This window comes from Xenopus tropicalis, chromosome 8 (assembly GCF_000004195.4).
Source record: "Xenopus tropicalis strain Nigerian chromosome 8, UCB_Xtro_10.0, whole genome shotgun sequence".
In the NCBI taxonomy this organism is placed as follows: domain Eukaryota; kingdom Metazoa; phylum Chordata; class Amphibia; order Anura; family Pipidae; genus Xenopus; species Xenopus tropicalis.
Window position 1 is genome coordinate 35,922,690 of NC_030684.2, and position 21,859 is coordinate 35,944,548.

At 40.7% G+C, this 21,859-nt stretch overlaps 1 long non-coding RNA gene across 2 annotated transcripts; it reads left to right on the forward strand.

Moving 5' to 3' along the window:
* The first annotated feature begins 995 nt into the window (after positions 1–995).
* Positions 996–21,803, forward strand: LOC101733930. Of its 2 annotated transcripts, none has more exons than XR_208438.4 (4): positions 996–1,139; positions 16,181–16,321; positions 17,499–17,603; positions 21,333–21,803. It is a non-coding gene; the product is annotated as an uncharacterized LOC101733930 (long non-coding RNA). The 2 variants fall into 2 exon arrangements; XR_001170293.3 differs by lacking the exon at positions 996–1,139 and adding an exon at positions 15,817–15,929.
* Positions 21,804–21,859: the final 56 nt, after the last annotated feature.

The window sequence follows — 21,859 nt, forward strand, 5'->3', positions numbered from 1 at the left end:
GTTCTACAAAGTATTGAATAATTACGCACACACCCCACTTTGCAGTTATTTATTTGTAAAAAATGTTTTATTTGTAAGAAATGTTTTGCACCACTTTGTATTGGTCTTTCACGTGGAATTCCAATAAAATTGATTCATGTTTGTGGCTGTAATGTGACAAAATATGGAAAAGTGGGCCGAATACTTTTGCAAGCCACTGTATTTCCTAATTTTAAAGCATTTCTAAAGTATAATATGCTAAGCCAAATCACATTATAAGAGGAAGAAAAATCACATTATAAAAGGACAGTAAGACATTAACTTGTATTAAAAAGGGTACAATGGTATTTAATGGTATTTAATTACCCAAATCTATATTTCTATAGATATATATATATATATATATTATGCAGATGTAAATATTACTTTTTTATTTGTGAATTATAAATGTTGCTTTATTATAATAGATCAACTTATACATTATATTTAATTAATATTTTACAATAATGCATACAAGAACTATAGGTAAAGGTTAGAGAGTTCTAGAGCAACCTATATAACTGCATGTTTGACAAACTGGCCAGTCGAACAGCAGTAACCACATGGGGAATATGTACAGTAATTCAGTTTCCGCAAGTGTCAGATGAGAGAGGCAAAAAGACAGTGGAATAAAGAAGGGACAGAGAAAGGTGCACACAGTGAAGGAGAATTTAGAAATCACAAATTGTCAAATAGTTGTGAAGGAAGAGAGGAGATAAGCCCTTATAGCCCTGGGTTCAGAGAGAAAAGGATGAAATATGAGAAAGACCACAAGTGACCTGCATGTTAGAAATTTGGTCCAGCAAGGGTAAGGGTTAATGGCTCCTTGTCCACCTCCAATCAGCATTCAGAGAAAGCCTTTTATAGATCCTGCCCACTCAGTCACATTGCCTGAGCAAATAGGTTTCTGTGTGTGATTAAGTGAAAATTCAGATGTAGGGAGTCAGGGTGTTCCAGTTAATCAGCTATTGGGTTTGAATCTTGGCCGATCTGGCCTTGCTCTTGTATTTCCCTTGGTACTGTGTTAACTTTCTGTGTATGATCTGGCCCATACTCTGACCTTGCCTCTGCCTCGTGCCTGGTTACTGGTTCTGTCCTCTAGTAAAGGACCCGGCCCGCAGGTGAGGTTTGCTACACACAGCCACTCTCCTTCATGTGTAAAACTGGTACTAATTCTGGTAGCGTTTCCAGAAATATCCTTTGTTTATTGTATTAGTTCTACGGATACTTTGCGTACCTAATCAGGAATGTTTTTGCCTTTAATTTGCACTGGGTTCGCAGTCACTGGGGTCCTATAAATCTGAAAGCTTACAATACTTTTGTACGTAATATTTTGCTCAGGCCCAATAATCACTGAATTCCACTGGGAATGAGCAACCCTTGATGGGCTAACTTAGCAGGTTGTAGCAATGGAGAAAATTGTGCAAAACCTGCAGATTCAAATGCTGCAATTACAGGGCCAAGTAGCCTAGGGTGCTGCAGGCCTCCTGTTATGGGCCAAAGATGCACCTTCCAGATAAGTCTGAGGGGGACTGGGCTATTCCCAGGGGGTCATTGCTTAATATAAATTAAAAAGCACTTGTTACCCAGATGATTCCATGAGAGTGGGGTTCATTTTGTCATTTTGAATTTGGTTCAGGGTGAGGCAATGGCTTGAGCAACCCCTTTGTTGGAGCATCACAGTCCTTTATTAGATTATTTAAATGGTTGAATCTGCTTAAGTCTGTCGCAAGATCAACATACTGTAGCCAAAATGCGGCAAGTTTTAAGGGCTACACTGCATGGGAGATTTTGATCAGATTTAGTGGGTGAGATTTTATCTGATCTAATCATGCTACAGAGAGCAATACTATGCAAAACCACAAGATTATGTGGTATCCTACCACCAGACTGTATATCAGCATGTTATGTTGGATGGGAAATTCTTTCATGTAGTTTACACATCAGATTTTTCCGTCAGTCCCATTATGTTTTGATCCATGCAACTACATTTGATTTCCAACAATGCATTTTGTCGATCTGACACCATTCAACAGAAGCTCCTGTGGAGTTTAACCCTAAAAGATGTGATTCTGACACCACTTGGAATTAATGGGCTCATAAATCTGTTTTCAGAAATGGGTTAGAAGTTAATATTAACAATGAGCTTGCTAGAACAGACCCCACAGATAATTTTGAAGAATTTATCAAGCTTGGCATTAAAATTGCCTTATGTCTTATGGAGAGACAGAGAGAATAAATGGGGGAAAAACTGTTTATTTCTCCTGAGGAAGCGTGCCTCCAGCATGTGAAATGCATTGAGCTAGAACTATTTGGATATTGCTTTTATTCTTCTGTACACTGTAAGTAGCCTGCATTTTAGCAGGGGATTTGTTATTAAACATTTTTACACTATTTTCGATCTCCATTCTGCTTTTATATACATTGCGGATCCAGCTCCCACTACAATCAAAGCCTGTCCTGGGTATCCTTTTGCTTCATTTCAATTTTGTCTGGTGAGAATATACATTGGATCATATGAGCTGTTATCACACCTTTTAGCCACTAAGCACTATTGGGTGTTTGTTCTACTTAGCAATTTAATATATAAAAAAAAAAAAATTTTGCACTAGATTTTGTTTTTTGTTTTACATGCACTTCCATCTACTTGATCATGCACATGTTAGTCAACCCAGCCTGCTTTAAAAAGCTGAGAAATACTTCCTAGTCCTCCCTTGGGTCAGTCCCTGCTATTTAAGAGTTGTAGTTCAACCTTTCCTCTCCCACACCTGAAATATCTAACTGTAGCTATCTTATTATGCCATGGCAGTCACAGGGTTGAGGGAACAGCCCTGATTGAGAGAATACCTTTTTCTACTGATCCCATGCTTTATCCTTTATCCGTCAAGGTGGCTAAAGACTCTTCTCTCCAGTCTCTTCATTATCCTTGGGTTTCCTTGGATACTGAACAAAAATCCCAAGATTACCTTGGTTGAGAGGTCTCTATCTTTTCCAATCCCATAACATAAATAATAATTCATGTGAACCAAATAACATTCTGCCCCCTCCTGTATCCGTTCCTATACTTACTATGCTTCCTGCGTCTTATGATTTTTCAGATCTATTTAATATAAAAAGGCTGATACACGTCACCCTCTTTGTCCTTATGATTTCCCTATTGATCTGATTCCCAATGCTAAAATTCCCCAAGGGAGGGTTTTTTTTAACCTTTCACAGCCTGAACTCAAAGAACTACTTAAAAGAGAATCTTGAGAAGGGTTTATGTGTCATTTCCCATCTCCAGCCGGTGCCCCTGTCTTATTTGTTAAAAAGAAAGATGGTTCCTCATGACCATGTATTGATGTTAGTGAGCTGAATTTTTAAAACGGTTAAGAACAGGTATCTGTTGAAGTACTGCTTGTCTTGGGCAGAACCATTTATACTCCAAATTGAAAAAAGTGTTCCTTTGAGACATCTAACATTTAACTCTTGGGTGTTTAGATTTTGCCTAAAGAGGGTTTCTATGGATAGGGGGATGATGGAACTATTCTTTAATGGCCTGTTCCTTATTGTGGTAAAGAAGTTTATTGGTTTTGCTAATTTCACCCATTTTTTGCACCCATATGATTGTTTGGCTATGGGATGGTAGTAGTGATATGAGAGCATGTGTTATATGCGACTCTCTTTCTTAGGATGGGCCTTCGCTTAGGTGGAAGAGACCTGAACGGAGCTGAGGGTGTAGTTGAACTACAACTTACTGTAGCTGTGTAATGCAGGTGCAGTAAATATGGACGCCAGAGAGGTTCTTGCAGTTTAACTAGTTTATTGTCAGAGACAATGCAAAGCAGGGTTATCATACACTCACACAATCAGAGGTAGATGGTACAATAAAGTACACTCTGAGCAAGAAGAGAGGATGTACACCGGTTTATCCCACCTCTTGGTAGAGTCTGGGCAGGGTAAATACACCTGTCAGCCAATACCCCTGTGGAGGTAGTCTGGGTAGATATCTGCTCCTTCAGGTTGATAACCTCTAGCATATGAGTCCTCCAGGTGAGTAGGGATCAGGGTTTATTCTGGCCTGTCACTATCTCTACTCCATGGCCCTACACTAAAGCTGGCCATACACGGGCAGATCCGCTCGCTTGGCGATGTCGCCAAGCAAGCAGATCTTCACCCGATATCCCCACCTACGGGTGGGCAATATTGGGGAGGCATGTAGGTGAATTCTACACGCGGCAAGCCGATGCGGTCCCCAATACTCCCAGATCTAATCTCTCCTTTGATGGGGCTATTAGACTGCCCTTTCTTACTATTGAAAAAGAGAGGAATGCAACGCAAGCAAACCCCAAAAGGATTCCCAGACAATAAATTTATGTAAAATAAGCAAATAATACCCAATATCAAGTTGGACCCGGGTGTTCAAACCCCGGGTCTGACACTATGGTTCAGAAAATCACACAATATATGTTGCTCAAACCGTATAAAAAACTGAGGAATCAGAGAATAGCTCACCACATGCCGATGGTGGTCCGGGTGCTCAAGGCCCCGAACCCGCAGCTGAAGGGGAAAATCTCCAAAGTTAGCATATGGAACGTAAAGCACTCCGGACACGTGAAGACTGCTAAAATCCAAAATTTATTTCTTCATGTTTTTAAAACAATGAACGCCTAACGCGTTTCGTGCCCTATTGAGGCACTTAATCATAGGCCCTTTCTTACTAGGTGCTGACTACTTCACTTTCCTAGAAAGTGCTATGACAAATCTGCTGTGCTTACTAAAACCTCGTTCGCGGGGCCCTGTCCCGAACTTCTCCACAGGGATGGTGTCCTCTGGGGTAAAATGGCTTTACTGGGGCCTGTTTTTGCTCCCAGTGGACCCTTGCACTGAGAAGAAGAGGCAGCCAAACAGGAAGTCACACCTCCTTGCTAGACACTATATCAGTCTGCAGGGGGCGTAGACAACCAGACTAAACCAATAAGGTATAGTTTCATAACTGTAACCTGAGTACAAGGGCTTTTGCCCAATAACAGTAAAGATGTGAAGAGGTAGGATTTAAAGCCATAGGGAGCTTAAACCCATGGGTCCCTACAATTATATTGTATACCTTGTTATAAAACTTAGAATGTCAATACAAAATTTGAATTAAAAACATAATCTGGCGGTGGGGGTTTAACAAATATCTGTCACTTATGACAATCACTAACTCATGTGCTACCAACATATTTCTCAGTGAGAATAGAGCTTTCTATGTTGTAATTATAGTAAGTAGCCAATGTTTTCCACACAATGGAGTTATTTATTTAGTACATGGAAATGATTTAGGCAACTGGCCTGGAGCATGCTTGTGCTGAATCACTTCCTAATGCAATTAATGAGGCTTTTGGCCTGGTATATGATTATAATATTTCTAATGGTACCTGCCAAATTACACAACAGTTCCTTCTATTTTTTCTGTAGACTTCACTATGTAATTTCCTATCCCACACTTAATTACCTCTCATTAGGAATCGGAATATACCTATAATTCCAAGAGGTATTCTAAGGCTATGACTTCAGCCATTTTAGAACCTAAGGAAAATGTTCATATTGTTCACCCAGTAAAGGACTTCCTTAATTGCAGTAACATCATCCATATATTAAAGGGGTTGTTCACCTTTGAGTTAACTTTTAGTGTGATGCAGAGAGTAATATTCTGAGACAGTTTGCAATTGGTCTTCATTTTTCATTATTTGTAGTTATTTCACTTTTTGTTCAGCAGCTCTGCAGTTTGGTATTTTAGCAATGTTTGGTTGCTAGGGTCCAAATTACCTTAGCAACCAGGGAGCGGTTTGAATGAGAGGATGGTAAATTAATAGGAGAGGATATGAATAGAAAAACAAGTTATAAAATGTAATAATAATAATAATAAAATTGTAGCCTCACAGAGCAATAGTTTTTTTGGCTACCAGGGTCAGTGACCCCCATTTGAAAGCTGCAAAGAGTTAGAAGAATAACCAATTATTATTTTCTTCATTTTTTTAAGTAACTTTTTTTTTACTTTATTTCATTCATGCCACAGAGTGTCTTTTGTGGTTTGGCAGCTCCTATAGGTTATACAGGTATGAGACCTGTTATCCAGAATGCTTGAGACCTGGGATTTTCCGGATAAGGGATCTTTCCGTAATTTGGATCTCCATAACTTAAGTCTGCTAAAAATCATTTAAATATTGAATAAACCCAATAGGCTTAGGCATCAAGTATAAGGTACTGTTTTATTATTACAGAGAAAAAGGAAATCATTTTTAAAAATATAAATTATCAGTTTATAATCGAGTCTATGGGAGATGGGCTTTTTGTAATTCGGAACTTTCTGGATAATGGGTTTCTGGATAAGAGATCCCATACCTGTACTGTAAACTGAATGGATGCAGATTTAATAGGATTTTTAAAAAATAGTTCTATTAACTCAAGAACCCAGTTACTAAAAAATAAAACAAGAAAATAATAATTAGTTATAATTGGACAGCAGGCTTCCCTTTGGTCAGTCGGCTTATGGGACACCTGATATCTAAAGCAGGCAAAATCCATACTTGAGTTTCATGGCGAAGCTGGTCAGGGTTTCTATAGCTAAGGGTCCTTACACATGTTTTTGCCTACGTTCCCCTGAGCTTCCAAGTAGTGCAGCCCAGTAAGTTCATTTAGTTTGTACTCATTTTGGCACAGGCAAATGCTGAACACAGTCAGTGGAATGACACAAAGTGTAAAAATATATATATATATATGTATCTTGTAATACTTGTGAAGTATAAATATATAAATAATAAAAAAATATAAATAATATTAATATCACTTATAAATTAGTGAGATCAGAGTATTGACATATAGGGGCTTCTTTATGAAAGTCTGAATTTCGGACTTCAAGAAGTATGAGTGGGAAAAAATTGTATTAGATACAAAAATTTTGGATTGCATCGTGGTTGTACGAAAATATCGTGGTACGATCCGAAAGTTCCAGAACACTCAGGACCAAGGGTATTCCGGATTAGGGGTCTTTCTGTAATTTGTATTTCCATAAATCAATAAAACATTAATTAAACCCAATAGGATTGTTTTGCATCCAACATTGATTAATTATATCATAGCTGGGATCAATTACAAGGTACTGTTTTATTACTACAGAGAAAAAGGAAATCAGTTTTACAATTCTGAATTATTTGATTAAAATAGTGTCTATGGGAGACGGGCTTTCCGTAATTCGGAGCTTTCTGGATAACAGGTTTACGGATAAGGGATCCCATACCAGTATTTTGTTCCAGGCCCAGCCATCAAGGACGACGGGTCTGTTTATGTGCTATTTGATATTTATTGTATGAGCCATTATGCATGTATACACATGTTATACACAGTTACAAAAAAGCAAAGCTAGTAGGCTGCTTTTACGACAGAGAAAAAAAAACATAGTTAATTGTGTCTGAAAATACACTGTGCTGACTGTACCTGGTACGTAAATGCACCTTTAACTAAGGTTCTTTTTTGTTAACTGTTGAAATGTGTCTAAATTGTGACACTATGCTGCCATCTACCTGATAGCTATAAAGCCATTGCACTGTGAAAATGCTCTTTGCATGTACATACTGTATATGGGATATCTTTTGTGGAAACCCAGTATCCAGAATACTTTGAATTCTAGTAAGGCCGTCTACAATAGACCATGGGCGTCCGCAGAAAATTTTCCAAGGGGGGTCAAGTAAGCTAGCATCATCCTGCAACAGACAAATATATATATATATATTTTTTTTTTTTTTTTTTTTTGCAGGATGATACTAGTTTACGTGTGTCTGTATGTAAAAATATACAATTGTAATTAAATATATTTTAATTAATGAATACATTTACAACTGTTAGTGCCTTTTACAACTACTCTGCTCTACTCAGCTACCTACTATTCACATAATTCAGTACTCAGAAACACACATTAGATGGATCAAAATTATCATGCCACATAAAAAAGCCCCCAATTGCCCCCATGTACCAGTGCCAACAGCCATCATATTGCCCCCATGTATTTGTGCCAGCACCCAACATATTGCCCCCATCTGTACTGTGCCAGCAGCCAAGCCCCCCTCATATTGCCCCCATATGTACTGTGCCAGCAGCCAAGCCACCCCTCATATTGCGCCCCCAGGCCCCAGCATCTGTACTGTGCCAGCAGCCAAGCCCCCCTCATATTGCCCCCCCATCTGTACTGTACCAGCAGCCAAGCCCCCCTCATATTGCCCCCATATGTACTGTACCAGCAGCCAAGTCCCCCTCATATTGCCCCCCATCTGTACTGTGCCAGCAGCCAAGCCCCCCTCATATTGCCCCCCCATCTGTACTGTACCAGCAGCCAAGCCCCCCTCATATTGCCCCCATATGTACTGTACCAGCAGCCAAGCCCCCCTCATATTGCCCCCATATGTACTGTACCAGCAGCCAAGCCCCCCTCATATTGCCCCCATATGTACTGTACCAGCAGCCAAGCCCCCCTCATATTGCCCCCATATGTACTGTACCAGCAGCCAAGCCCCCCTCATATTGCCCCCATATGTACTGTACCAGCAGCCAAGCCCCCCTCATATTGCCCCCATATGTACTGTACCAGCAGCCAAGCCCCCCTCATATTGCCCCCATATGTACTGTACCAGCAGCCGAGCCCCCCTCATATTGCCCCCATATGTACTGTACCAGCAGCCAAGCCCCCCTCATATTGCCCCCATATGTACTGTACCAGCAGCCAAGCCCCCCTCATATTGCCCCCATATGTACTGTACCAGCAGCCAAGCCCCCCTCATATTGCCCCCCATCTGTACTGTGCCAGCAGCCAAGCCCCCCTCATATTGCCCCCCCATCTGTACTGTGCCAGCAGCCAAGCCCCCCTCATATTGCCCCCCATCTGTACTGTGCCAGCAGCCAAGCCCCCCTCATATTGCCCCCCATCTGTACTGTGCCAGCAGCCAAGCCCCCCTCATATTGCCCCCCATCTGTACTGTGCCAGCAGCCAAGCCCCCCTCATATTGCCCCCCATCTGTACTGTGCCAGCAGCCAAGCCCCCCTCATATTGCCCCCCATCTGTACTGTGCCAGCAGCCAAGCCCCCCTCATATTGCCCCCATCTGTACTGTGCCAGCAGCCAAGCCCCCCTCATATTGCGCCCATATGTACTGTGCCAGCAGCCAAGCCCCCCTCATATTGCCCCCCATCTGTACTGTGCCAGCAGCCAAGTCCCCCTCATATTGCCACCCCATCTGTACTGTGCCAGCAGCCAAGCCCCCCTCATATTGCGCCCCCAGCAACTGTACCTGTCAGCAGCAGCAGTGCCTCGAAATCCCAGTCCCAGGTGCCAGTCAGCCAAGGCCAGCAGTCCTGCTCACTCAGCCAGCCCACAGCACAACCGACCGCCGCCGCACCCAAGCGCCTTCTGCGCCTTCTGGCGCCTTGTGTTTCAAAGACACGCATGCGTAGGGGGGGCGTGCCCAATACGCATGCGTGTCATGGGCGCACGGAGGTAAGCGCCGCTCCAGTATAGGGAAGGGTGGGAAGGTGGTGCCTGCGTTCAGTTCCTGGGACCTTTAGAGGGGGGTTTGGGCGGCGGTTTTATAATGGCCAAGGTGGGGATATAAATAATGTTACAACTAAAAAAAAAAATTCTTCTCCCCATTTTTTTTGCTACTTTTCCAGGGGGGGGCAAGTGCCCCCTCTTGCCCCCTTCTGTGCACGCCCATGCAATAGACCCCATTTTACTTATTCATTTATTTCCCCTTATTTATATAGCACTGACACATTTCCACAGGGCTTTACACAGATTATTCATCATTCCCTGTCCAGAGAAGCTTACAATCTAGGGTCACAATACATTCCTGCACACTATGGTCAATTTACTCAGAAGGCAATTCACCTGCTTCTATGTTTTTAGAGTGTGTAAGGAAACTGGAGTACCCAGAGGAAAAACATACAGATATGGGAAAAACATACAAACTCCTTGCAAATAGCATCCCAGTGCTGCAAGGCAGAGGTGCTACCCACTGAGCCACCTTGCTGCCCCTTTTTAAGCAAAAGGATTGTTTTTTAAAATATTAAATGAAACAATATCTTGTAGCCAAGCTTTGGGATTTTCTCTAGTGTATTTTTCTGCCACAATTTATTATCACCCTCAGCATTTTAATTTTCTCTTATTTTATGGCACAGAACATTCTAGATCACAATCAGTTTAATTACAGTACATTTATAGTGACTACATTTTCTACACTGGAGAGATTAAACATTAGCCAAAGAAACCACTGAACTTTAATGCTAATGTCACACATAGCATAGAGCAGCAGCAGTAGCGTGTTTGTTCTACCTCAGGCAATTAATCAAATGCCAATTCTGCTTACTGTATGTCTAATACCATTCAACTGAATGGCATTTACCTGTCACTGTGCACAGAGAGTGCATTTTGGGCTGAAAAATTCATACTTGATTGTTTACAGGTTAAAATGAACTACTAGTGTGTAATGAGAGGCATTGAAACCAATGGCTTTAGAACTGAGCAGTACAGGTGTTTGCTAGATTTTTTGCTTCAGTAGAGAAAGCACAATATGTACCCAAAGCTAATGGCGAGTGCAGCATTTCAGCAAGTGGAGAAATTGGTAATATTCCACAGTGTCTCTTGTCATTGGAAAATGAAAATATTTTTAATTCACGAGTAATGACTGGTAGTTTTCATTGACAGGAAATGTATATGGGGCATTTCACCACTGGCTGAAATATTCCTGTTGAGAAATACTATATGTCCATTAGTATAAAAAAATACATGTATGGAATCTTAACCTCTACTGCAGGGATATCAAACTCAATCACATAAGGGGGCTGAAATCTAAAACACAGGGTAATTCGCGGGCCGAATTTTTTATTAAGATACTTAGTACAGGTATGGGATCCCTTAACCGGAAACCCGTTATCCAGAAAGTTCCGAATTACGGAAAGGCCATGTCCCATAGACTCCATTATAAGCAAATAATTCAAATTTTTAAAAATGATTTCCTTTTTCTCTGTAATAATAAAACAGAACCTTGTACTTGATCCCAACTACTACTGGAGATCCAAATTACGGAAAGATCCCTTATGCGGAAAACCCCAGGTCTTGAGCATTTTGGATAACAGGTTCCATACCTGTAGTTGAAGGATAAATCCTTCCTCACCCTGAAACACCAAATGGCAACCTAAATCTGGTGCACCCATCCCCCATATTGATTGACAATTTATAGTTACATATAGTTACATAGTTACATAGGGTTGAAAAAAGACCAGTGTCCATCAAGTTCAACCCTTCCGAGTAAACCCATCACACCTAACCCCCACCTACCAATCTATACACTCACACAAGAACTCATCCAGGCCCCTCTTAAAGGCATTAACAGAATCTGCCATTACCACATCACTAGGAAGGGCATTCCACAACCTCACTGCCCTCACCGTGAAAAAAACACCTACGCTGCTTCAAATGGAAGCTCAGTTCCTCTAATCTAAAGGGGTGACCTCTGGTGCGTTGATTGTTTTTATGGGAAAAAAGAACATCCCCCATCTGCCTATAATCCCCTCTAATGTACTTGTACAGAGTAATCATGTCCCCTCGCAAGCGCCTCTTTTCCAGAGAAAACATCCTCAACCTCGACAGTCTAACCTCATAGTTTAACTCTTCCATCCCCTTTAGGGCTCTGGCACACAGGGGAGATTAGTCACCCGCGACAAAACTCCCTGTTCGCGGGCGACTAATCTCCCCCGTGTGCCAGAGCCCTTACCAGTTTAGTTGCAGTGTCTGCACTCTCTCCAGCTCATTAATATCCTTCTTAAGGACTGGAGCCCAAAACTGCACTGCATACTCAAGGTGAGGCCTTACCAGGGACCTATAAAGGGGCAAAATTATGTTCTCATCCCTTGAGTCAATGCCCTTTTTTATACAAGACAGCACTTTATTTGCTTTAGTAGCCACAGAATGACACTGCCCGGAATTAGACAACTTGTTATCAACAAAAACCCCTAGATCCTTCTCCATTAAGGATACCCCCTAACACACTACCATTCAGTAGATAGTAGATAAGTTTTCTTTTTATAGCATAAACATGCTTTTATCTTATGAAGATAAAAATCATTCTTATTTTGATTGTCTGCCTTCCAGGAAATATTTGGCAGTAATAAAAGTGAATGGAATTGCTGTGGAATGTTTTCTACTTGTTCTCAAAATGAAAGTACCCAAGCCCAAGCATATTTTGGATGATAATTGCATTTCATTTATGAGGTGTTTCCCCAATGACTATAATGGATATAAATTCACAGCGTTAATTGTCTTGAGACTTTCCTCAAAAACATTGTAGTTAATTGAATCACTTCACAAAGATTTCATTGTAATCAGAGAAAAAATATTTGGGAAAATTCAATTTGGACTTTTCCTGACAGAATTTCCAGACTTGAACCTGTAAATCTGCCAATTAGGGTTCTGTGCCAAGTAATGAATGGCTCTTGCCCCATCAGATATAAAAGCATATATAGAGCTAGAGTTTATGTAATATATCCTGCTGTTGGTGTTCACTCTAATCAATATTATAAAGTTTTACGACCCCTATAAAGAGAGTGTATTCGTGTCATAATACTAAGTAGGTGAGTAGATTTCAAGTTCACCTCAATATCTCTGTTATTTTCATGAATGATGTGATTGATCTGGCTGTCTAGTAAATAACTACCTATGTGACTTAATGATAAAATTGGATGAAATTTAGACAACTCCCTGAGTTAATAATAAACACAATTAGATTACTAAAACAAGCATTCTACATTCCAGTCTTAACTAGACGTGTGCCAGAGATCCCTAAATTGCTGTATCACGGTAATACTCACACATAGATAATAACTGAGGTTGAAAAAAAAAAGATATCCATCAAGTTCAACCTTTTCTTTTTAAATTAAACCTGCCTAACTGCTAGCTGGTTCAGAGAAAGACAAAATCAAAAATATCTCTAAAGTCTCTCCAGGTTTCCTAAGGGGAAAAAAAAATCCTTCCCAACAGTGACTTGACCAAGTCTCTAGATCAGGGATCCCCAACCTTTTTTACCTGTGAGCCAAATGTAAAAAGAGTTGAGAAGCAACACAAGCATGAAAAATGTTCATAAGGGTGCCAAATAAGGGCTGTGATTGGCTATTTGGTAGCCCCCTATATGGACTGGCAGCCTATAGAAGGCTCTGTTTGGCAGCCAAAACTTGCCCAAAAGCCAGGAATTCAAAAGTAAGCCCCTACTTTGAGGCCACTGGGAGCAACATCCAAGGGGTTGGGGAGCAACGTGTTGTTCCTGAGGCACTGGTTGGGGATCACTGCTCTAGATCATCTTTATTATTTTAGGGATTATTCCTGTATCCCTGTATTTTCTCATGTGCTATGTGACATGTCACAACTCTCACTTTTTATGCCTTATACCTCCTTTTTTCAAATCAGAATTATTGTTCTCATGTCTGCTGCAAGCACCAACTGGTGAGTAAAGCATTTCTATATGATCCCCTTATATATTTATACATAGTTATCATATCACCCCTTAAGACCCTCTTCTGCAGTGTAAAATTCCTGCTTGGCCAGCCTTAGTTCAAAACTGAGAATCTCCATACCCTTTAGCCCCTTACTGGTACTTTGTAAAGGTGAAGACATATAGCTGCAGCCATAACATTCTTCACTAAGGGGCAGATTTACTAAAGCTAGAATGACGAATGAAAATATGAGTTTATTGTCCAAAAATCACTATCTTTCGAGCCAAAAAATTCATCTTTATTGTTCCCAAACATAAAGTGTTCCAGCGGCCATTTTAGGACCATTGGCACTCATTCTTGGAAAACAATAATGTGTTTAAGTTTCACTTAGAACTATGTGAAAACAATGATGGGATTAACTTCCCCTTGAAACTGTGTGAAATAGAAAGCAATGATGGGATGGGATGGGATGTGAAATTTGGCCAAATCCCAGTACAGTTTTGCAGGATGTGGCAGAATTCTCTGTTCTTAGTCGAACCAAATCTAACTACTTAAAGGAAAACTAAACCCCTAGAATGAATACGTAACCAACAGATCGTTAATATTATGTTAAGTGACCTATTAAAGAATCCTGCCATAATGGAACATACAGTGGCTTGCAAAAGTATTCGGCCCCCCTGAACTTTTCCATATTTTGTCACATTACAGCCACGTGAAAGACCAATACAAAGTGGTGTACACGTGAGAAGTGGAACGAAAATCATACATGATTCCAAACATTTTTTACAAATAAATAACTGCAAACTGGGGTGTGCGTAATTATTCAGCCCCCTCACAGGCCGAACAAGGAGAGCGCTGATCAGAAATGCAGCCAAGAGGCCCATGGTGACTCTGGGGGAGCTGCAGAGATCTACAGCTCAGGTGGGGGAATCTGTCCATAGGACAATTATTAGTCGTGCACTGCACATAGTTGGCCTTTATGGAAGAGTGGCAAGAAGAAAGCCATTGTTAACAGAAAACCATAAGAAGTCCCGTTTGCAGTTTGCCACAAGCCATGTGGGGGACACAGCAAACATGTGGAAGAAGGTGCTCTGGTCAGATGAGACCAAAATGGAACTTTTTGGCCAAAATGCAAAACGCTATGTGTGGCAGAAAACTAACACTGCACATCACTCTGAACACACCATCCCCACTGTCACATATGGTGGTGGCAGCATCATGCTCTGGGGGTGCTTCTCTTCAGCAGGGACAGGGAAGCTGGTCAGAGTTGATGGGAAGATGGATGGAGCCAAATACAGGGCAATCTTGGAAGAAAACCTCTTGGAGTCTGCAAAAGACTTGAGACTGGGGCGGAGGTTCACCTTCCAGCAGGACAACGACTCTAAACATAAAGCCAGGGCAACAATGGAATGGTTTAAAACAAAACATATCCATGTGTTAGAATGGCCCAGTCAAAGTCCAGATCTAAATCCAATGGAGAATCTGTGGCAAGATCTGAAAACTGCTGTTCACAAACGCTGTCCATCTAATCTGACTGAGCTGGAGCTGTTTTGCAAAGAAGAATGGGCAAGGATTTCAGTCTGTAGATGTGCAAAGCTGGTAGAGACATACCCTAAAAGACTGGCAGCTGTAATTGCAGCAAAAGGTGCTTCTACAAAGTATTGACTCAGGGGGCTGAATAATTACGCACACCCCACTTTGCAGTTATTTATTTGTAAAAAATGTTTGGTCTTTCACGTGGAATTCCAATAAAATTGATTCATGTTTGTGGCTGTAATGTGACAAAATGTGGAAAAGTTCAAGGGGGCTGAATACTTTTGCAAGTCACTGTATATCCGTAAATATCGCCCTTTTATATCCTTTCCTCTGAGCCGCCATTTAGTGATGGGCTGTGTGCCCCCTCAGAGATCACATGACAGGAAATAATGCAGCTCTGACTGTAACAGGAAGTAGTGTGGAAGCGAAAGGCAGAACTCTGCCCATTCATTGGCTGATGGGGCCTAGCATGTATGTGTGCCTTGGCTTGTTTGTGGGCACTGTGAACCCTATGATCCCAGGGGGAGGCCCTTAATTCTTAAAATGGCTATTTTCTATTTAGGATTACCCAATGGCACATACTACTAAAAAAGTATATTTTTATGAAAATGGTTTATTTAGATGAAGCAGGTTTACATATGAGCTTGTCAATGCAGTATATTATTATAGAGACCTACATTGTTTGGGGGTATGGTTTTCCTTTAATGTCATGCGACTTTAAACCAGTTTGGGAGGGACTTCCCTTCAAATCTAAATATGCAAATTAGAGTTTTAATTCACCGAATTTTTTGGTGGAAGACTGGATATTTGTTGAAACGGTGCACGGTGCAGCACTACTGAAATATTCTTAATTACTTTTATTCTACTTTTAATATGTCCTGGGTAAGTGTATGGAAAGAGAAGTTTCTGCTTCTAGAAATGCATGCAATTTTCCTGTGTATGACAATGCTAAAAATATTTCTAGTCACCATGAAATTGCAGAAAAGGACAATTCCCTTTACGACGCATGTGCTAAAGATAAACCCTTATCCCTTGACTGTACATAGTAAATATGATGATGTTATTGTACCTGGGGAACAAACTGCTTATTAACTGCGCTTCTTGTTTTCCATTCTGCTCCCGCCCACGGCCAGCTGATACCTGACTCCCATAAGAACAAACCTGACAGCTTAGAGCTGAGACTCTGCTGAATCCCACAGCTTCATCGTATCGTATCTGTTAATCTGGGGAGCAAGAGAAAGGGGTCGTTAAGATGGTCTGAGTAATTATCAAAGGTAAGGGACACGAAAAATGTCATTTCTTTGTGAAGTGCGATGCCACCCTATTTTAGGAGTGAGACTCTATTTTGTATCTTTTTTTACCTACTTATACAAACAGTACAACCACTAAAATTAAACTTGTCTGTCTTATTCTATTTACTATTATCTATAGAGCGTCAATATTTTAAGGTTTTTGTTGTTGTTAATCTAACATGCAGCATTTAGTTACACACAGCTTATTAATAAATAATGAATCTGCACAAAGGTGTAACTATAGAGGCTGCAGGCCCTGTGGCTCAAGCGAGGATAGTAGGAAACCATCAGATAAGTAGTTTTATGACATATGTTTTATGCCCAAACAGGGTCGGACTGGGCCAGTGGGCCCCACTCCTGGTGGGCCGCCCGGTGGTCTAGATCTGATCTCTGTTGCTGCTTCCCCTGGCCACCAATGTCCTCACTTACATGCACTCATGGGAGGACGTCGGGTGGGTGCTTCTCCAGGGGGTTGGGGGGCGTGGCAGAGGATGCGGCCAGCGGGGGGCACCTTGGAGGGGTACGGAGCCCCTAGGGCGGCAACCCAGGTGGGCCCTCCACCCCCCAGTCTGACACTGTGCCCAAAGCTTAAAGTGGGACTAAAAGTATTATGCTGTCAGGCCCAATAGTATATGGCTATGTTTTTATACTAATAAGGGTAAGTAGCCCTTGTTGCTTGCTGGTAACAAACATCATCTACTCTATGTCACTTAGAATGTAAGCTCTGCTTAGAATGTAAACTCTCCGGGGCAGGAACCTCCTTCCTACTGTGTCTCATACCACATGACACTCCTGCCTGTGTATTTATACTTATGTATTGTATTTATTTTGTATATTGTAAGTTTGTATAGCGCTGCGTACCCTTGTGGTGCTTTATAAATAAAGCTATACATACATACATGTCACCGTCGCAAAGTGCAAAGCTATGTAATAATGTTCTTTTCAGAGGCAGAACATGAATGCACAAAGGTACAGGCAACAAACAATAACAATTAGAGAGGGCACTTATATGGTTTGCTGTGTGGCCCAGCAACTTCTAGCTACGCCAAAGACTAGTCTTTAGTCTGTAACGCTTGCCATTGAATATGAAATATTTCCAATGTGTCTGTTTACAAAAATCAGACTTAAGGCAAAGACTGACAAGATATTTCCTTCCCAGCCTGCAGCTATGTGGCGCACAAGATCGGCAGTCTCTGCAGAAGCGAAGATAAAGAGGAACATCCAATCACCATATCCACTCAGAAGGATGTAATGAGCAGTGGAAGTAAGTAAATGTTCATTAGGGGCTTTTTAATGGGAAAATACAAACGTATTGGAGTACAGATATCGGACCCATTATCCAGAATGCTCAGGACCAAGGGTATTCCGGATAAGAGGTTTTTCCGAAATTTGGATCTGCATACCGTAAGTCTAAGAAAAAATCACTAAAACATTCATTAAACCCAATAGGATAGTTTTTCTGCCAATAAGGATTAATTATATCTTAGTTGGGATCAAATATAAGGTACTGTTTTATTAATACAGTGAAATAGGAAATCAATTTTAAAATTCTACATTATTTGATTAAAATGGAGTCTATGGGAGATGGGCTTTCCGTAATTTGGAGCTTTCTGGATAACGGGTTTCCGGTTAATAATAAGGTTACGGGTCAATCTCTCAGCAATGGTCTGGTTCAGAGATCCTTAATAGGTGCCGTAAATCCAAAGATAACATTCTGTCTATTGAAAGAAAACTTAATTTCAAGCAACTTTCCTACAGAGATGTCAATTAAAACTTTTTAGTGGTTTTGAAGTTCTTTATAAATATAACTGCAGCTGACAGCACTATTTGTCTGAAGTTTTACTCTTAAAAAAGTGAAAAAGTCAGATTTTATCTCACCTCCATTTCCCACAAAGTCCTGCATGCTTTATCACAGGTATGTTATTCAGCCACCTTCTGCTAAAATGTTTTCATAGTGAGAACCAGCAGTGCAGAGAGTAGCAAGGGAGAGGCAGACACTGCTTCATCAATGATAACCACAAATGACTTCAAAACCACTGACAGTTTTAATGAATGTATATTGCATCACTCAGAATTAAGTTTTCTTTCATTGGATTAAATTGTATTTTTTCGTTCTAAAATAATCCATTTAGGGGCTTTTCCTTGTTTTTTCTAAATAATATTAGTATGTATTTGTCTAATGATCACTGAAACAGGACAATGTTTTCAGTTCTGTATGGGTTTCTACATAGCAGTAACCTAAATGTTCTCTGCTTATGTAGTGCCATGTAGTTCTGGCCTAAACACTTTTATAGGTTTCTATGTGTTGTGTTTTCACCCAATTTACACAAATAGGCTGGGGAGTTAATTCCTTTCAGATAATATACAGGGCTAAATAATGAGATAGTAACCTGCTATGAGTCCCTAAGGAATACCTGCCAGATAGGACAGTTAGCGAGCAGTGCTGATGAGCAGTCTCTAGACAGCAGTGAATGTGATCCTTGGGCAGCGTGAGCAGTCTCTAGACAGCAGTGTATGTGATCCTTGGGCAGCGTGAGCAGTCTCTGGACAGCAGTGTATGTGATCCTTGGGCAGCGTGAGCAGTCTCTGGACAGCAGTGTATGTGATCCTTGGGCAGCGTGAGCAGTCTCTAGACAGCTTTATATGTGATCCTTGGGCAGTGTGAGCAGTCTCTAGACAGCAGTGTATGTGATCCTTGGGCAGGGTGAGCAGTCTCTAGACAGAAGTGTATGTGATCCTTGGGCAGGAAAGTAACAATCACGGGGGGTACCATATGTTGGGCACCCTTTGGTAATTATAATCACTTACCTGGTACCCTGGGCAGGAGTTCCTGTTAGCAGAAAGCTGCACTGGCCAAGGTATTTCTGTATAAGCACCATGGAGCAACCTTCTTCTATTTTTACTTCGTGCTGGGTGCATATGTGGAGTAGAATGTAAAGCTGAACTTTAAGCAAAAAGCTGCATTTTTCTCTCTACTGTGCATGTGTCAGCCCCGGGCCATCAAATAATAAAGAAGCAGAAAAAGATGATCGCTCTGTGGTTCTCACACAAAAGTACCCCAAGCCAGAGCAGTTTTCTGCTAATGAGCACATGGTATCAGGTATGCTATTATAATCACTGGGGGGTAGAGTTTAATATTTGGTACCCCCCAGTGATTTTAACTTTACTTCTTCTTAAATTACTTCTCCAAATGACTACTTTTCAAATAAATATCTTGCCCATTTTTGAGGGTTTGTAATAAAAAACAATATGGATAAATATGCCTACTGTTAACCCACAGTGCAATGTTGCAATTTACCCCCAAAAATACCTTCAAGCATGTCTTTAAATCTTGTGTTATGTGTAATTAACATTTGCAGTGTAATGGGAATGCAACTGAATACTTGATATGCACATACTATTCTAGTACCTTCTATGTACCATAATAATAGTGTATGGTGAGTTAGTCGCTGATGATATATCTCTGCTACCGCAGCCGATTAACCTCTCCGAAATGCCTTTCCACCAGCAACAATAGGGGTCGCCGGTGGAAAGGCCTATACATCGTTATGGCTTTCCGAAGTGGTGCAGGAGAAAACTTTGCGCAACTTTGGAAAGCCAAAGAGATGCATTTCGGAGCATTTAGTCGCCCGCAGTAACAGAGATCTATCACAGGCGGCTAAATTGCTCCATTAGACATTAGCATTAGGATACAAATACATAGATTGCAAGTAATCTCCTTCCAAGGCACTGGCTTTACAGATTAGCAGAAGAGATGCCTCCCAACAATTGTGTTTTTATATTATTCTTTTTTATAGGATACAGCTGTAATTATGATTTACTTTCTGTAATTTTTAAGCAGTTCCCACAAGTTTGTGGCTCAGCAGGCTAGATCCATTTCCCTTCATGAAACATTGCTTGAGTTTAGTACTGATCTTGGCCCTTTCGGCATTCCCAAACTGACGGGGTTGGTTAATTGATCATCATTGATCATCATTAGAGGACTGTCCCTTCCCGTTACTGAGACATTATTCTGCAATCCTTCCTTTCAGTTTCAGGAAGATTATGTGCTGCTTTTCAGAGGTTTTATATTTGGCAAATTATATCAATATAATACAAAAGAGCTATAATTATCTTGTAAAATATATCCATATAATTAGTCTTTAGTGGGGTCACTTATCATAACTCGATAAAAAAATGTGTATTACAAACCACTTTTTATAAGTTTTATAAACTTTATCATCTAACAGAATTTGTAGCATCAGCTTTAATTGTCTAGCTGCACAGACCACAAACGGCCTCCAGAGGGCAGCAGAAACCTGCAGTTCTACACCTGGTAATGCAGTCAGTGCCCAGAATAACATTTACAGGTTATAGAAATACTCCCCAATTCCAGCAATTAGACTTCACAGGAAGAAGCTTCTGGGCATCAACACATGGAGGCATATTTATCAAAAATCAAATAAAAAAAAATCAAATCAAAAATGGAAAAATCATGAACTAAAACTTCTATCTATCTCCACATAGAGGTGGTCCTCATCCTGAAGGCATGCATATTGGTAAAAGATTCACTCTCTTGGCAACCTTACCACCCACTTTCAGGTTGTGTTTCTTCCCTTGGGATGCCACCCCTCATAGTGATTGGCCAATTTGGGAAATTACTAATCAGTTCATGAAATACAATGTTATTTTAAATTGTCACAGAGTGATTGATGCTGTGGCAAAATTGTGGGAATACATTGTTCAGGGGTAACTCCCTACTGTGGCCTTGTCCCTTAGAACTCCTCTCTGACCTAATATACTTATAGAGTATGCCAGGGGGTGCACTATTTACAGTACATTGGTTGTGCATTGCTATAACTGTATTTGTCACTTATTCAAGTGTTGATTTAACTTGGGTATGCTGAATTAGTTGGAATTGCATTGATATGGATGATATAATCCCCACCTTTAGAGAATGGTTAAAGCTATACATAACATCTAATGTAATGCCTGTTGTTTTAATCTTTTCTAGATGTGATGCCAAAAGGAGATGAACCAATGAAAATGGAGACTGCCAAGAAAGATGCCCCACAATGCGTATCTGGGGGCTGACGAATGTAAAGCCAGGCACTTGCCTGGGAGCTAATGATATACAATGCCCAATGTTACTATCACAGGAGAAAAGAAGAACACTTGTGTCTCAATACACCTGAAAACAAATTTAGTTTAGCAAAAACATCAAAACATTACAAATGACCATATTAGTAAGATTCGGAGAAATGCCCAAATTTACTTAGTTCATAGATCAGCAGAATATATTGAAGTCTGTAGAGCAATGACAGGCAGTGACGAATGGTGACAGCTTTATAAACTTCCGTCACAGGGGGATGAGGCTGTCGGAAAATAACCTGATCTGTCATTTCTGCAGCATTTTACCTTTCATGCAAAGAATAAACAAATAAAGAATTCTTGACTAAAACGAATGTATTCAGTCAACAAACTACATGAACGGATTCTTTTCTGCCATTGAAGGTTACGTAATGGCCTCAGAGTGGTAGC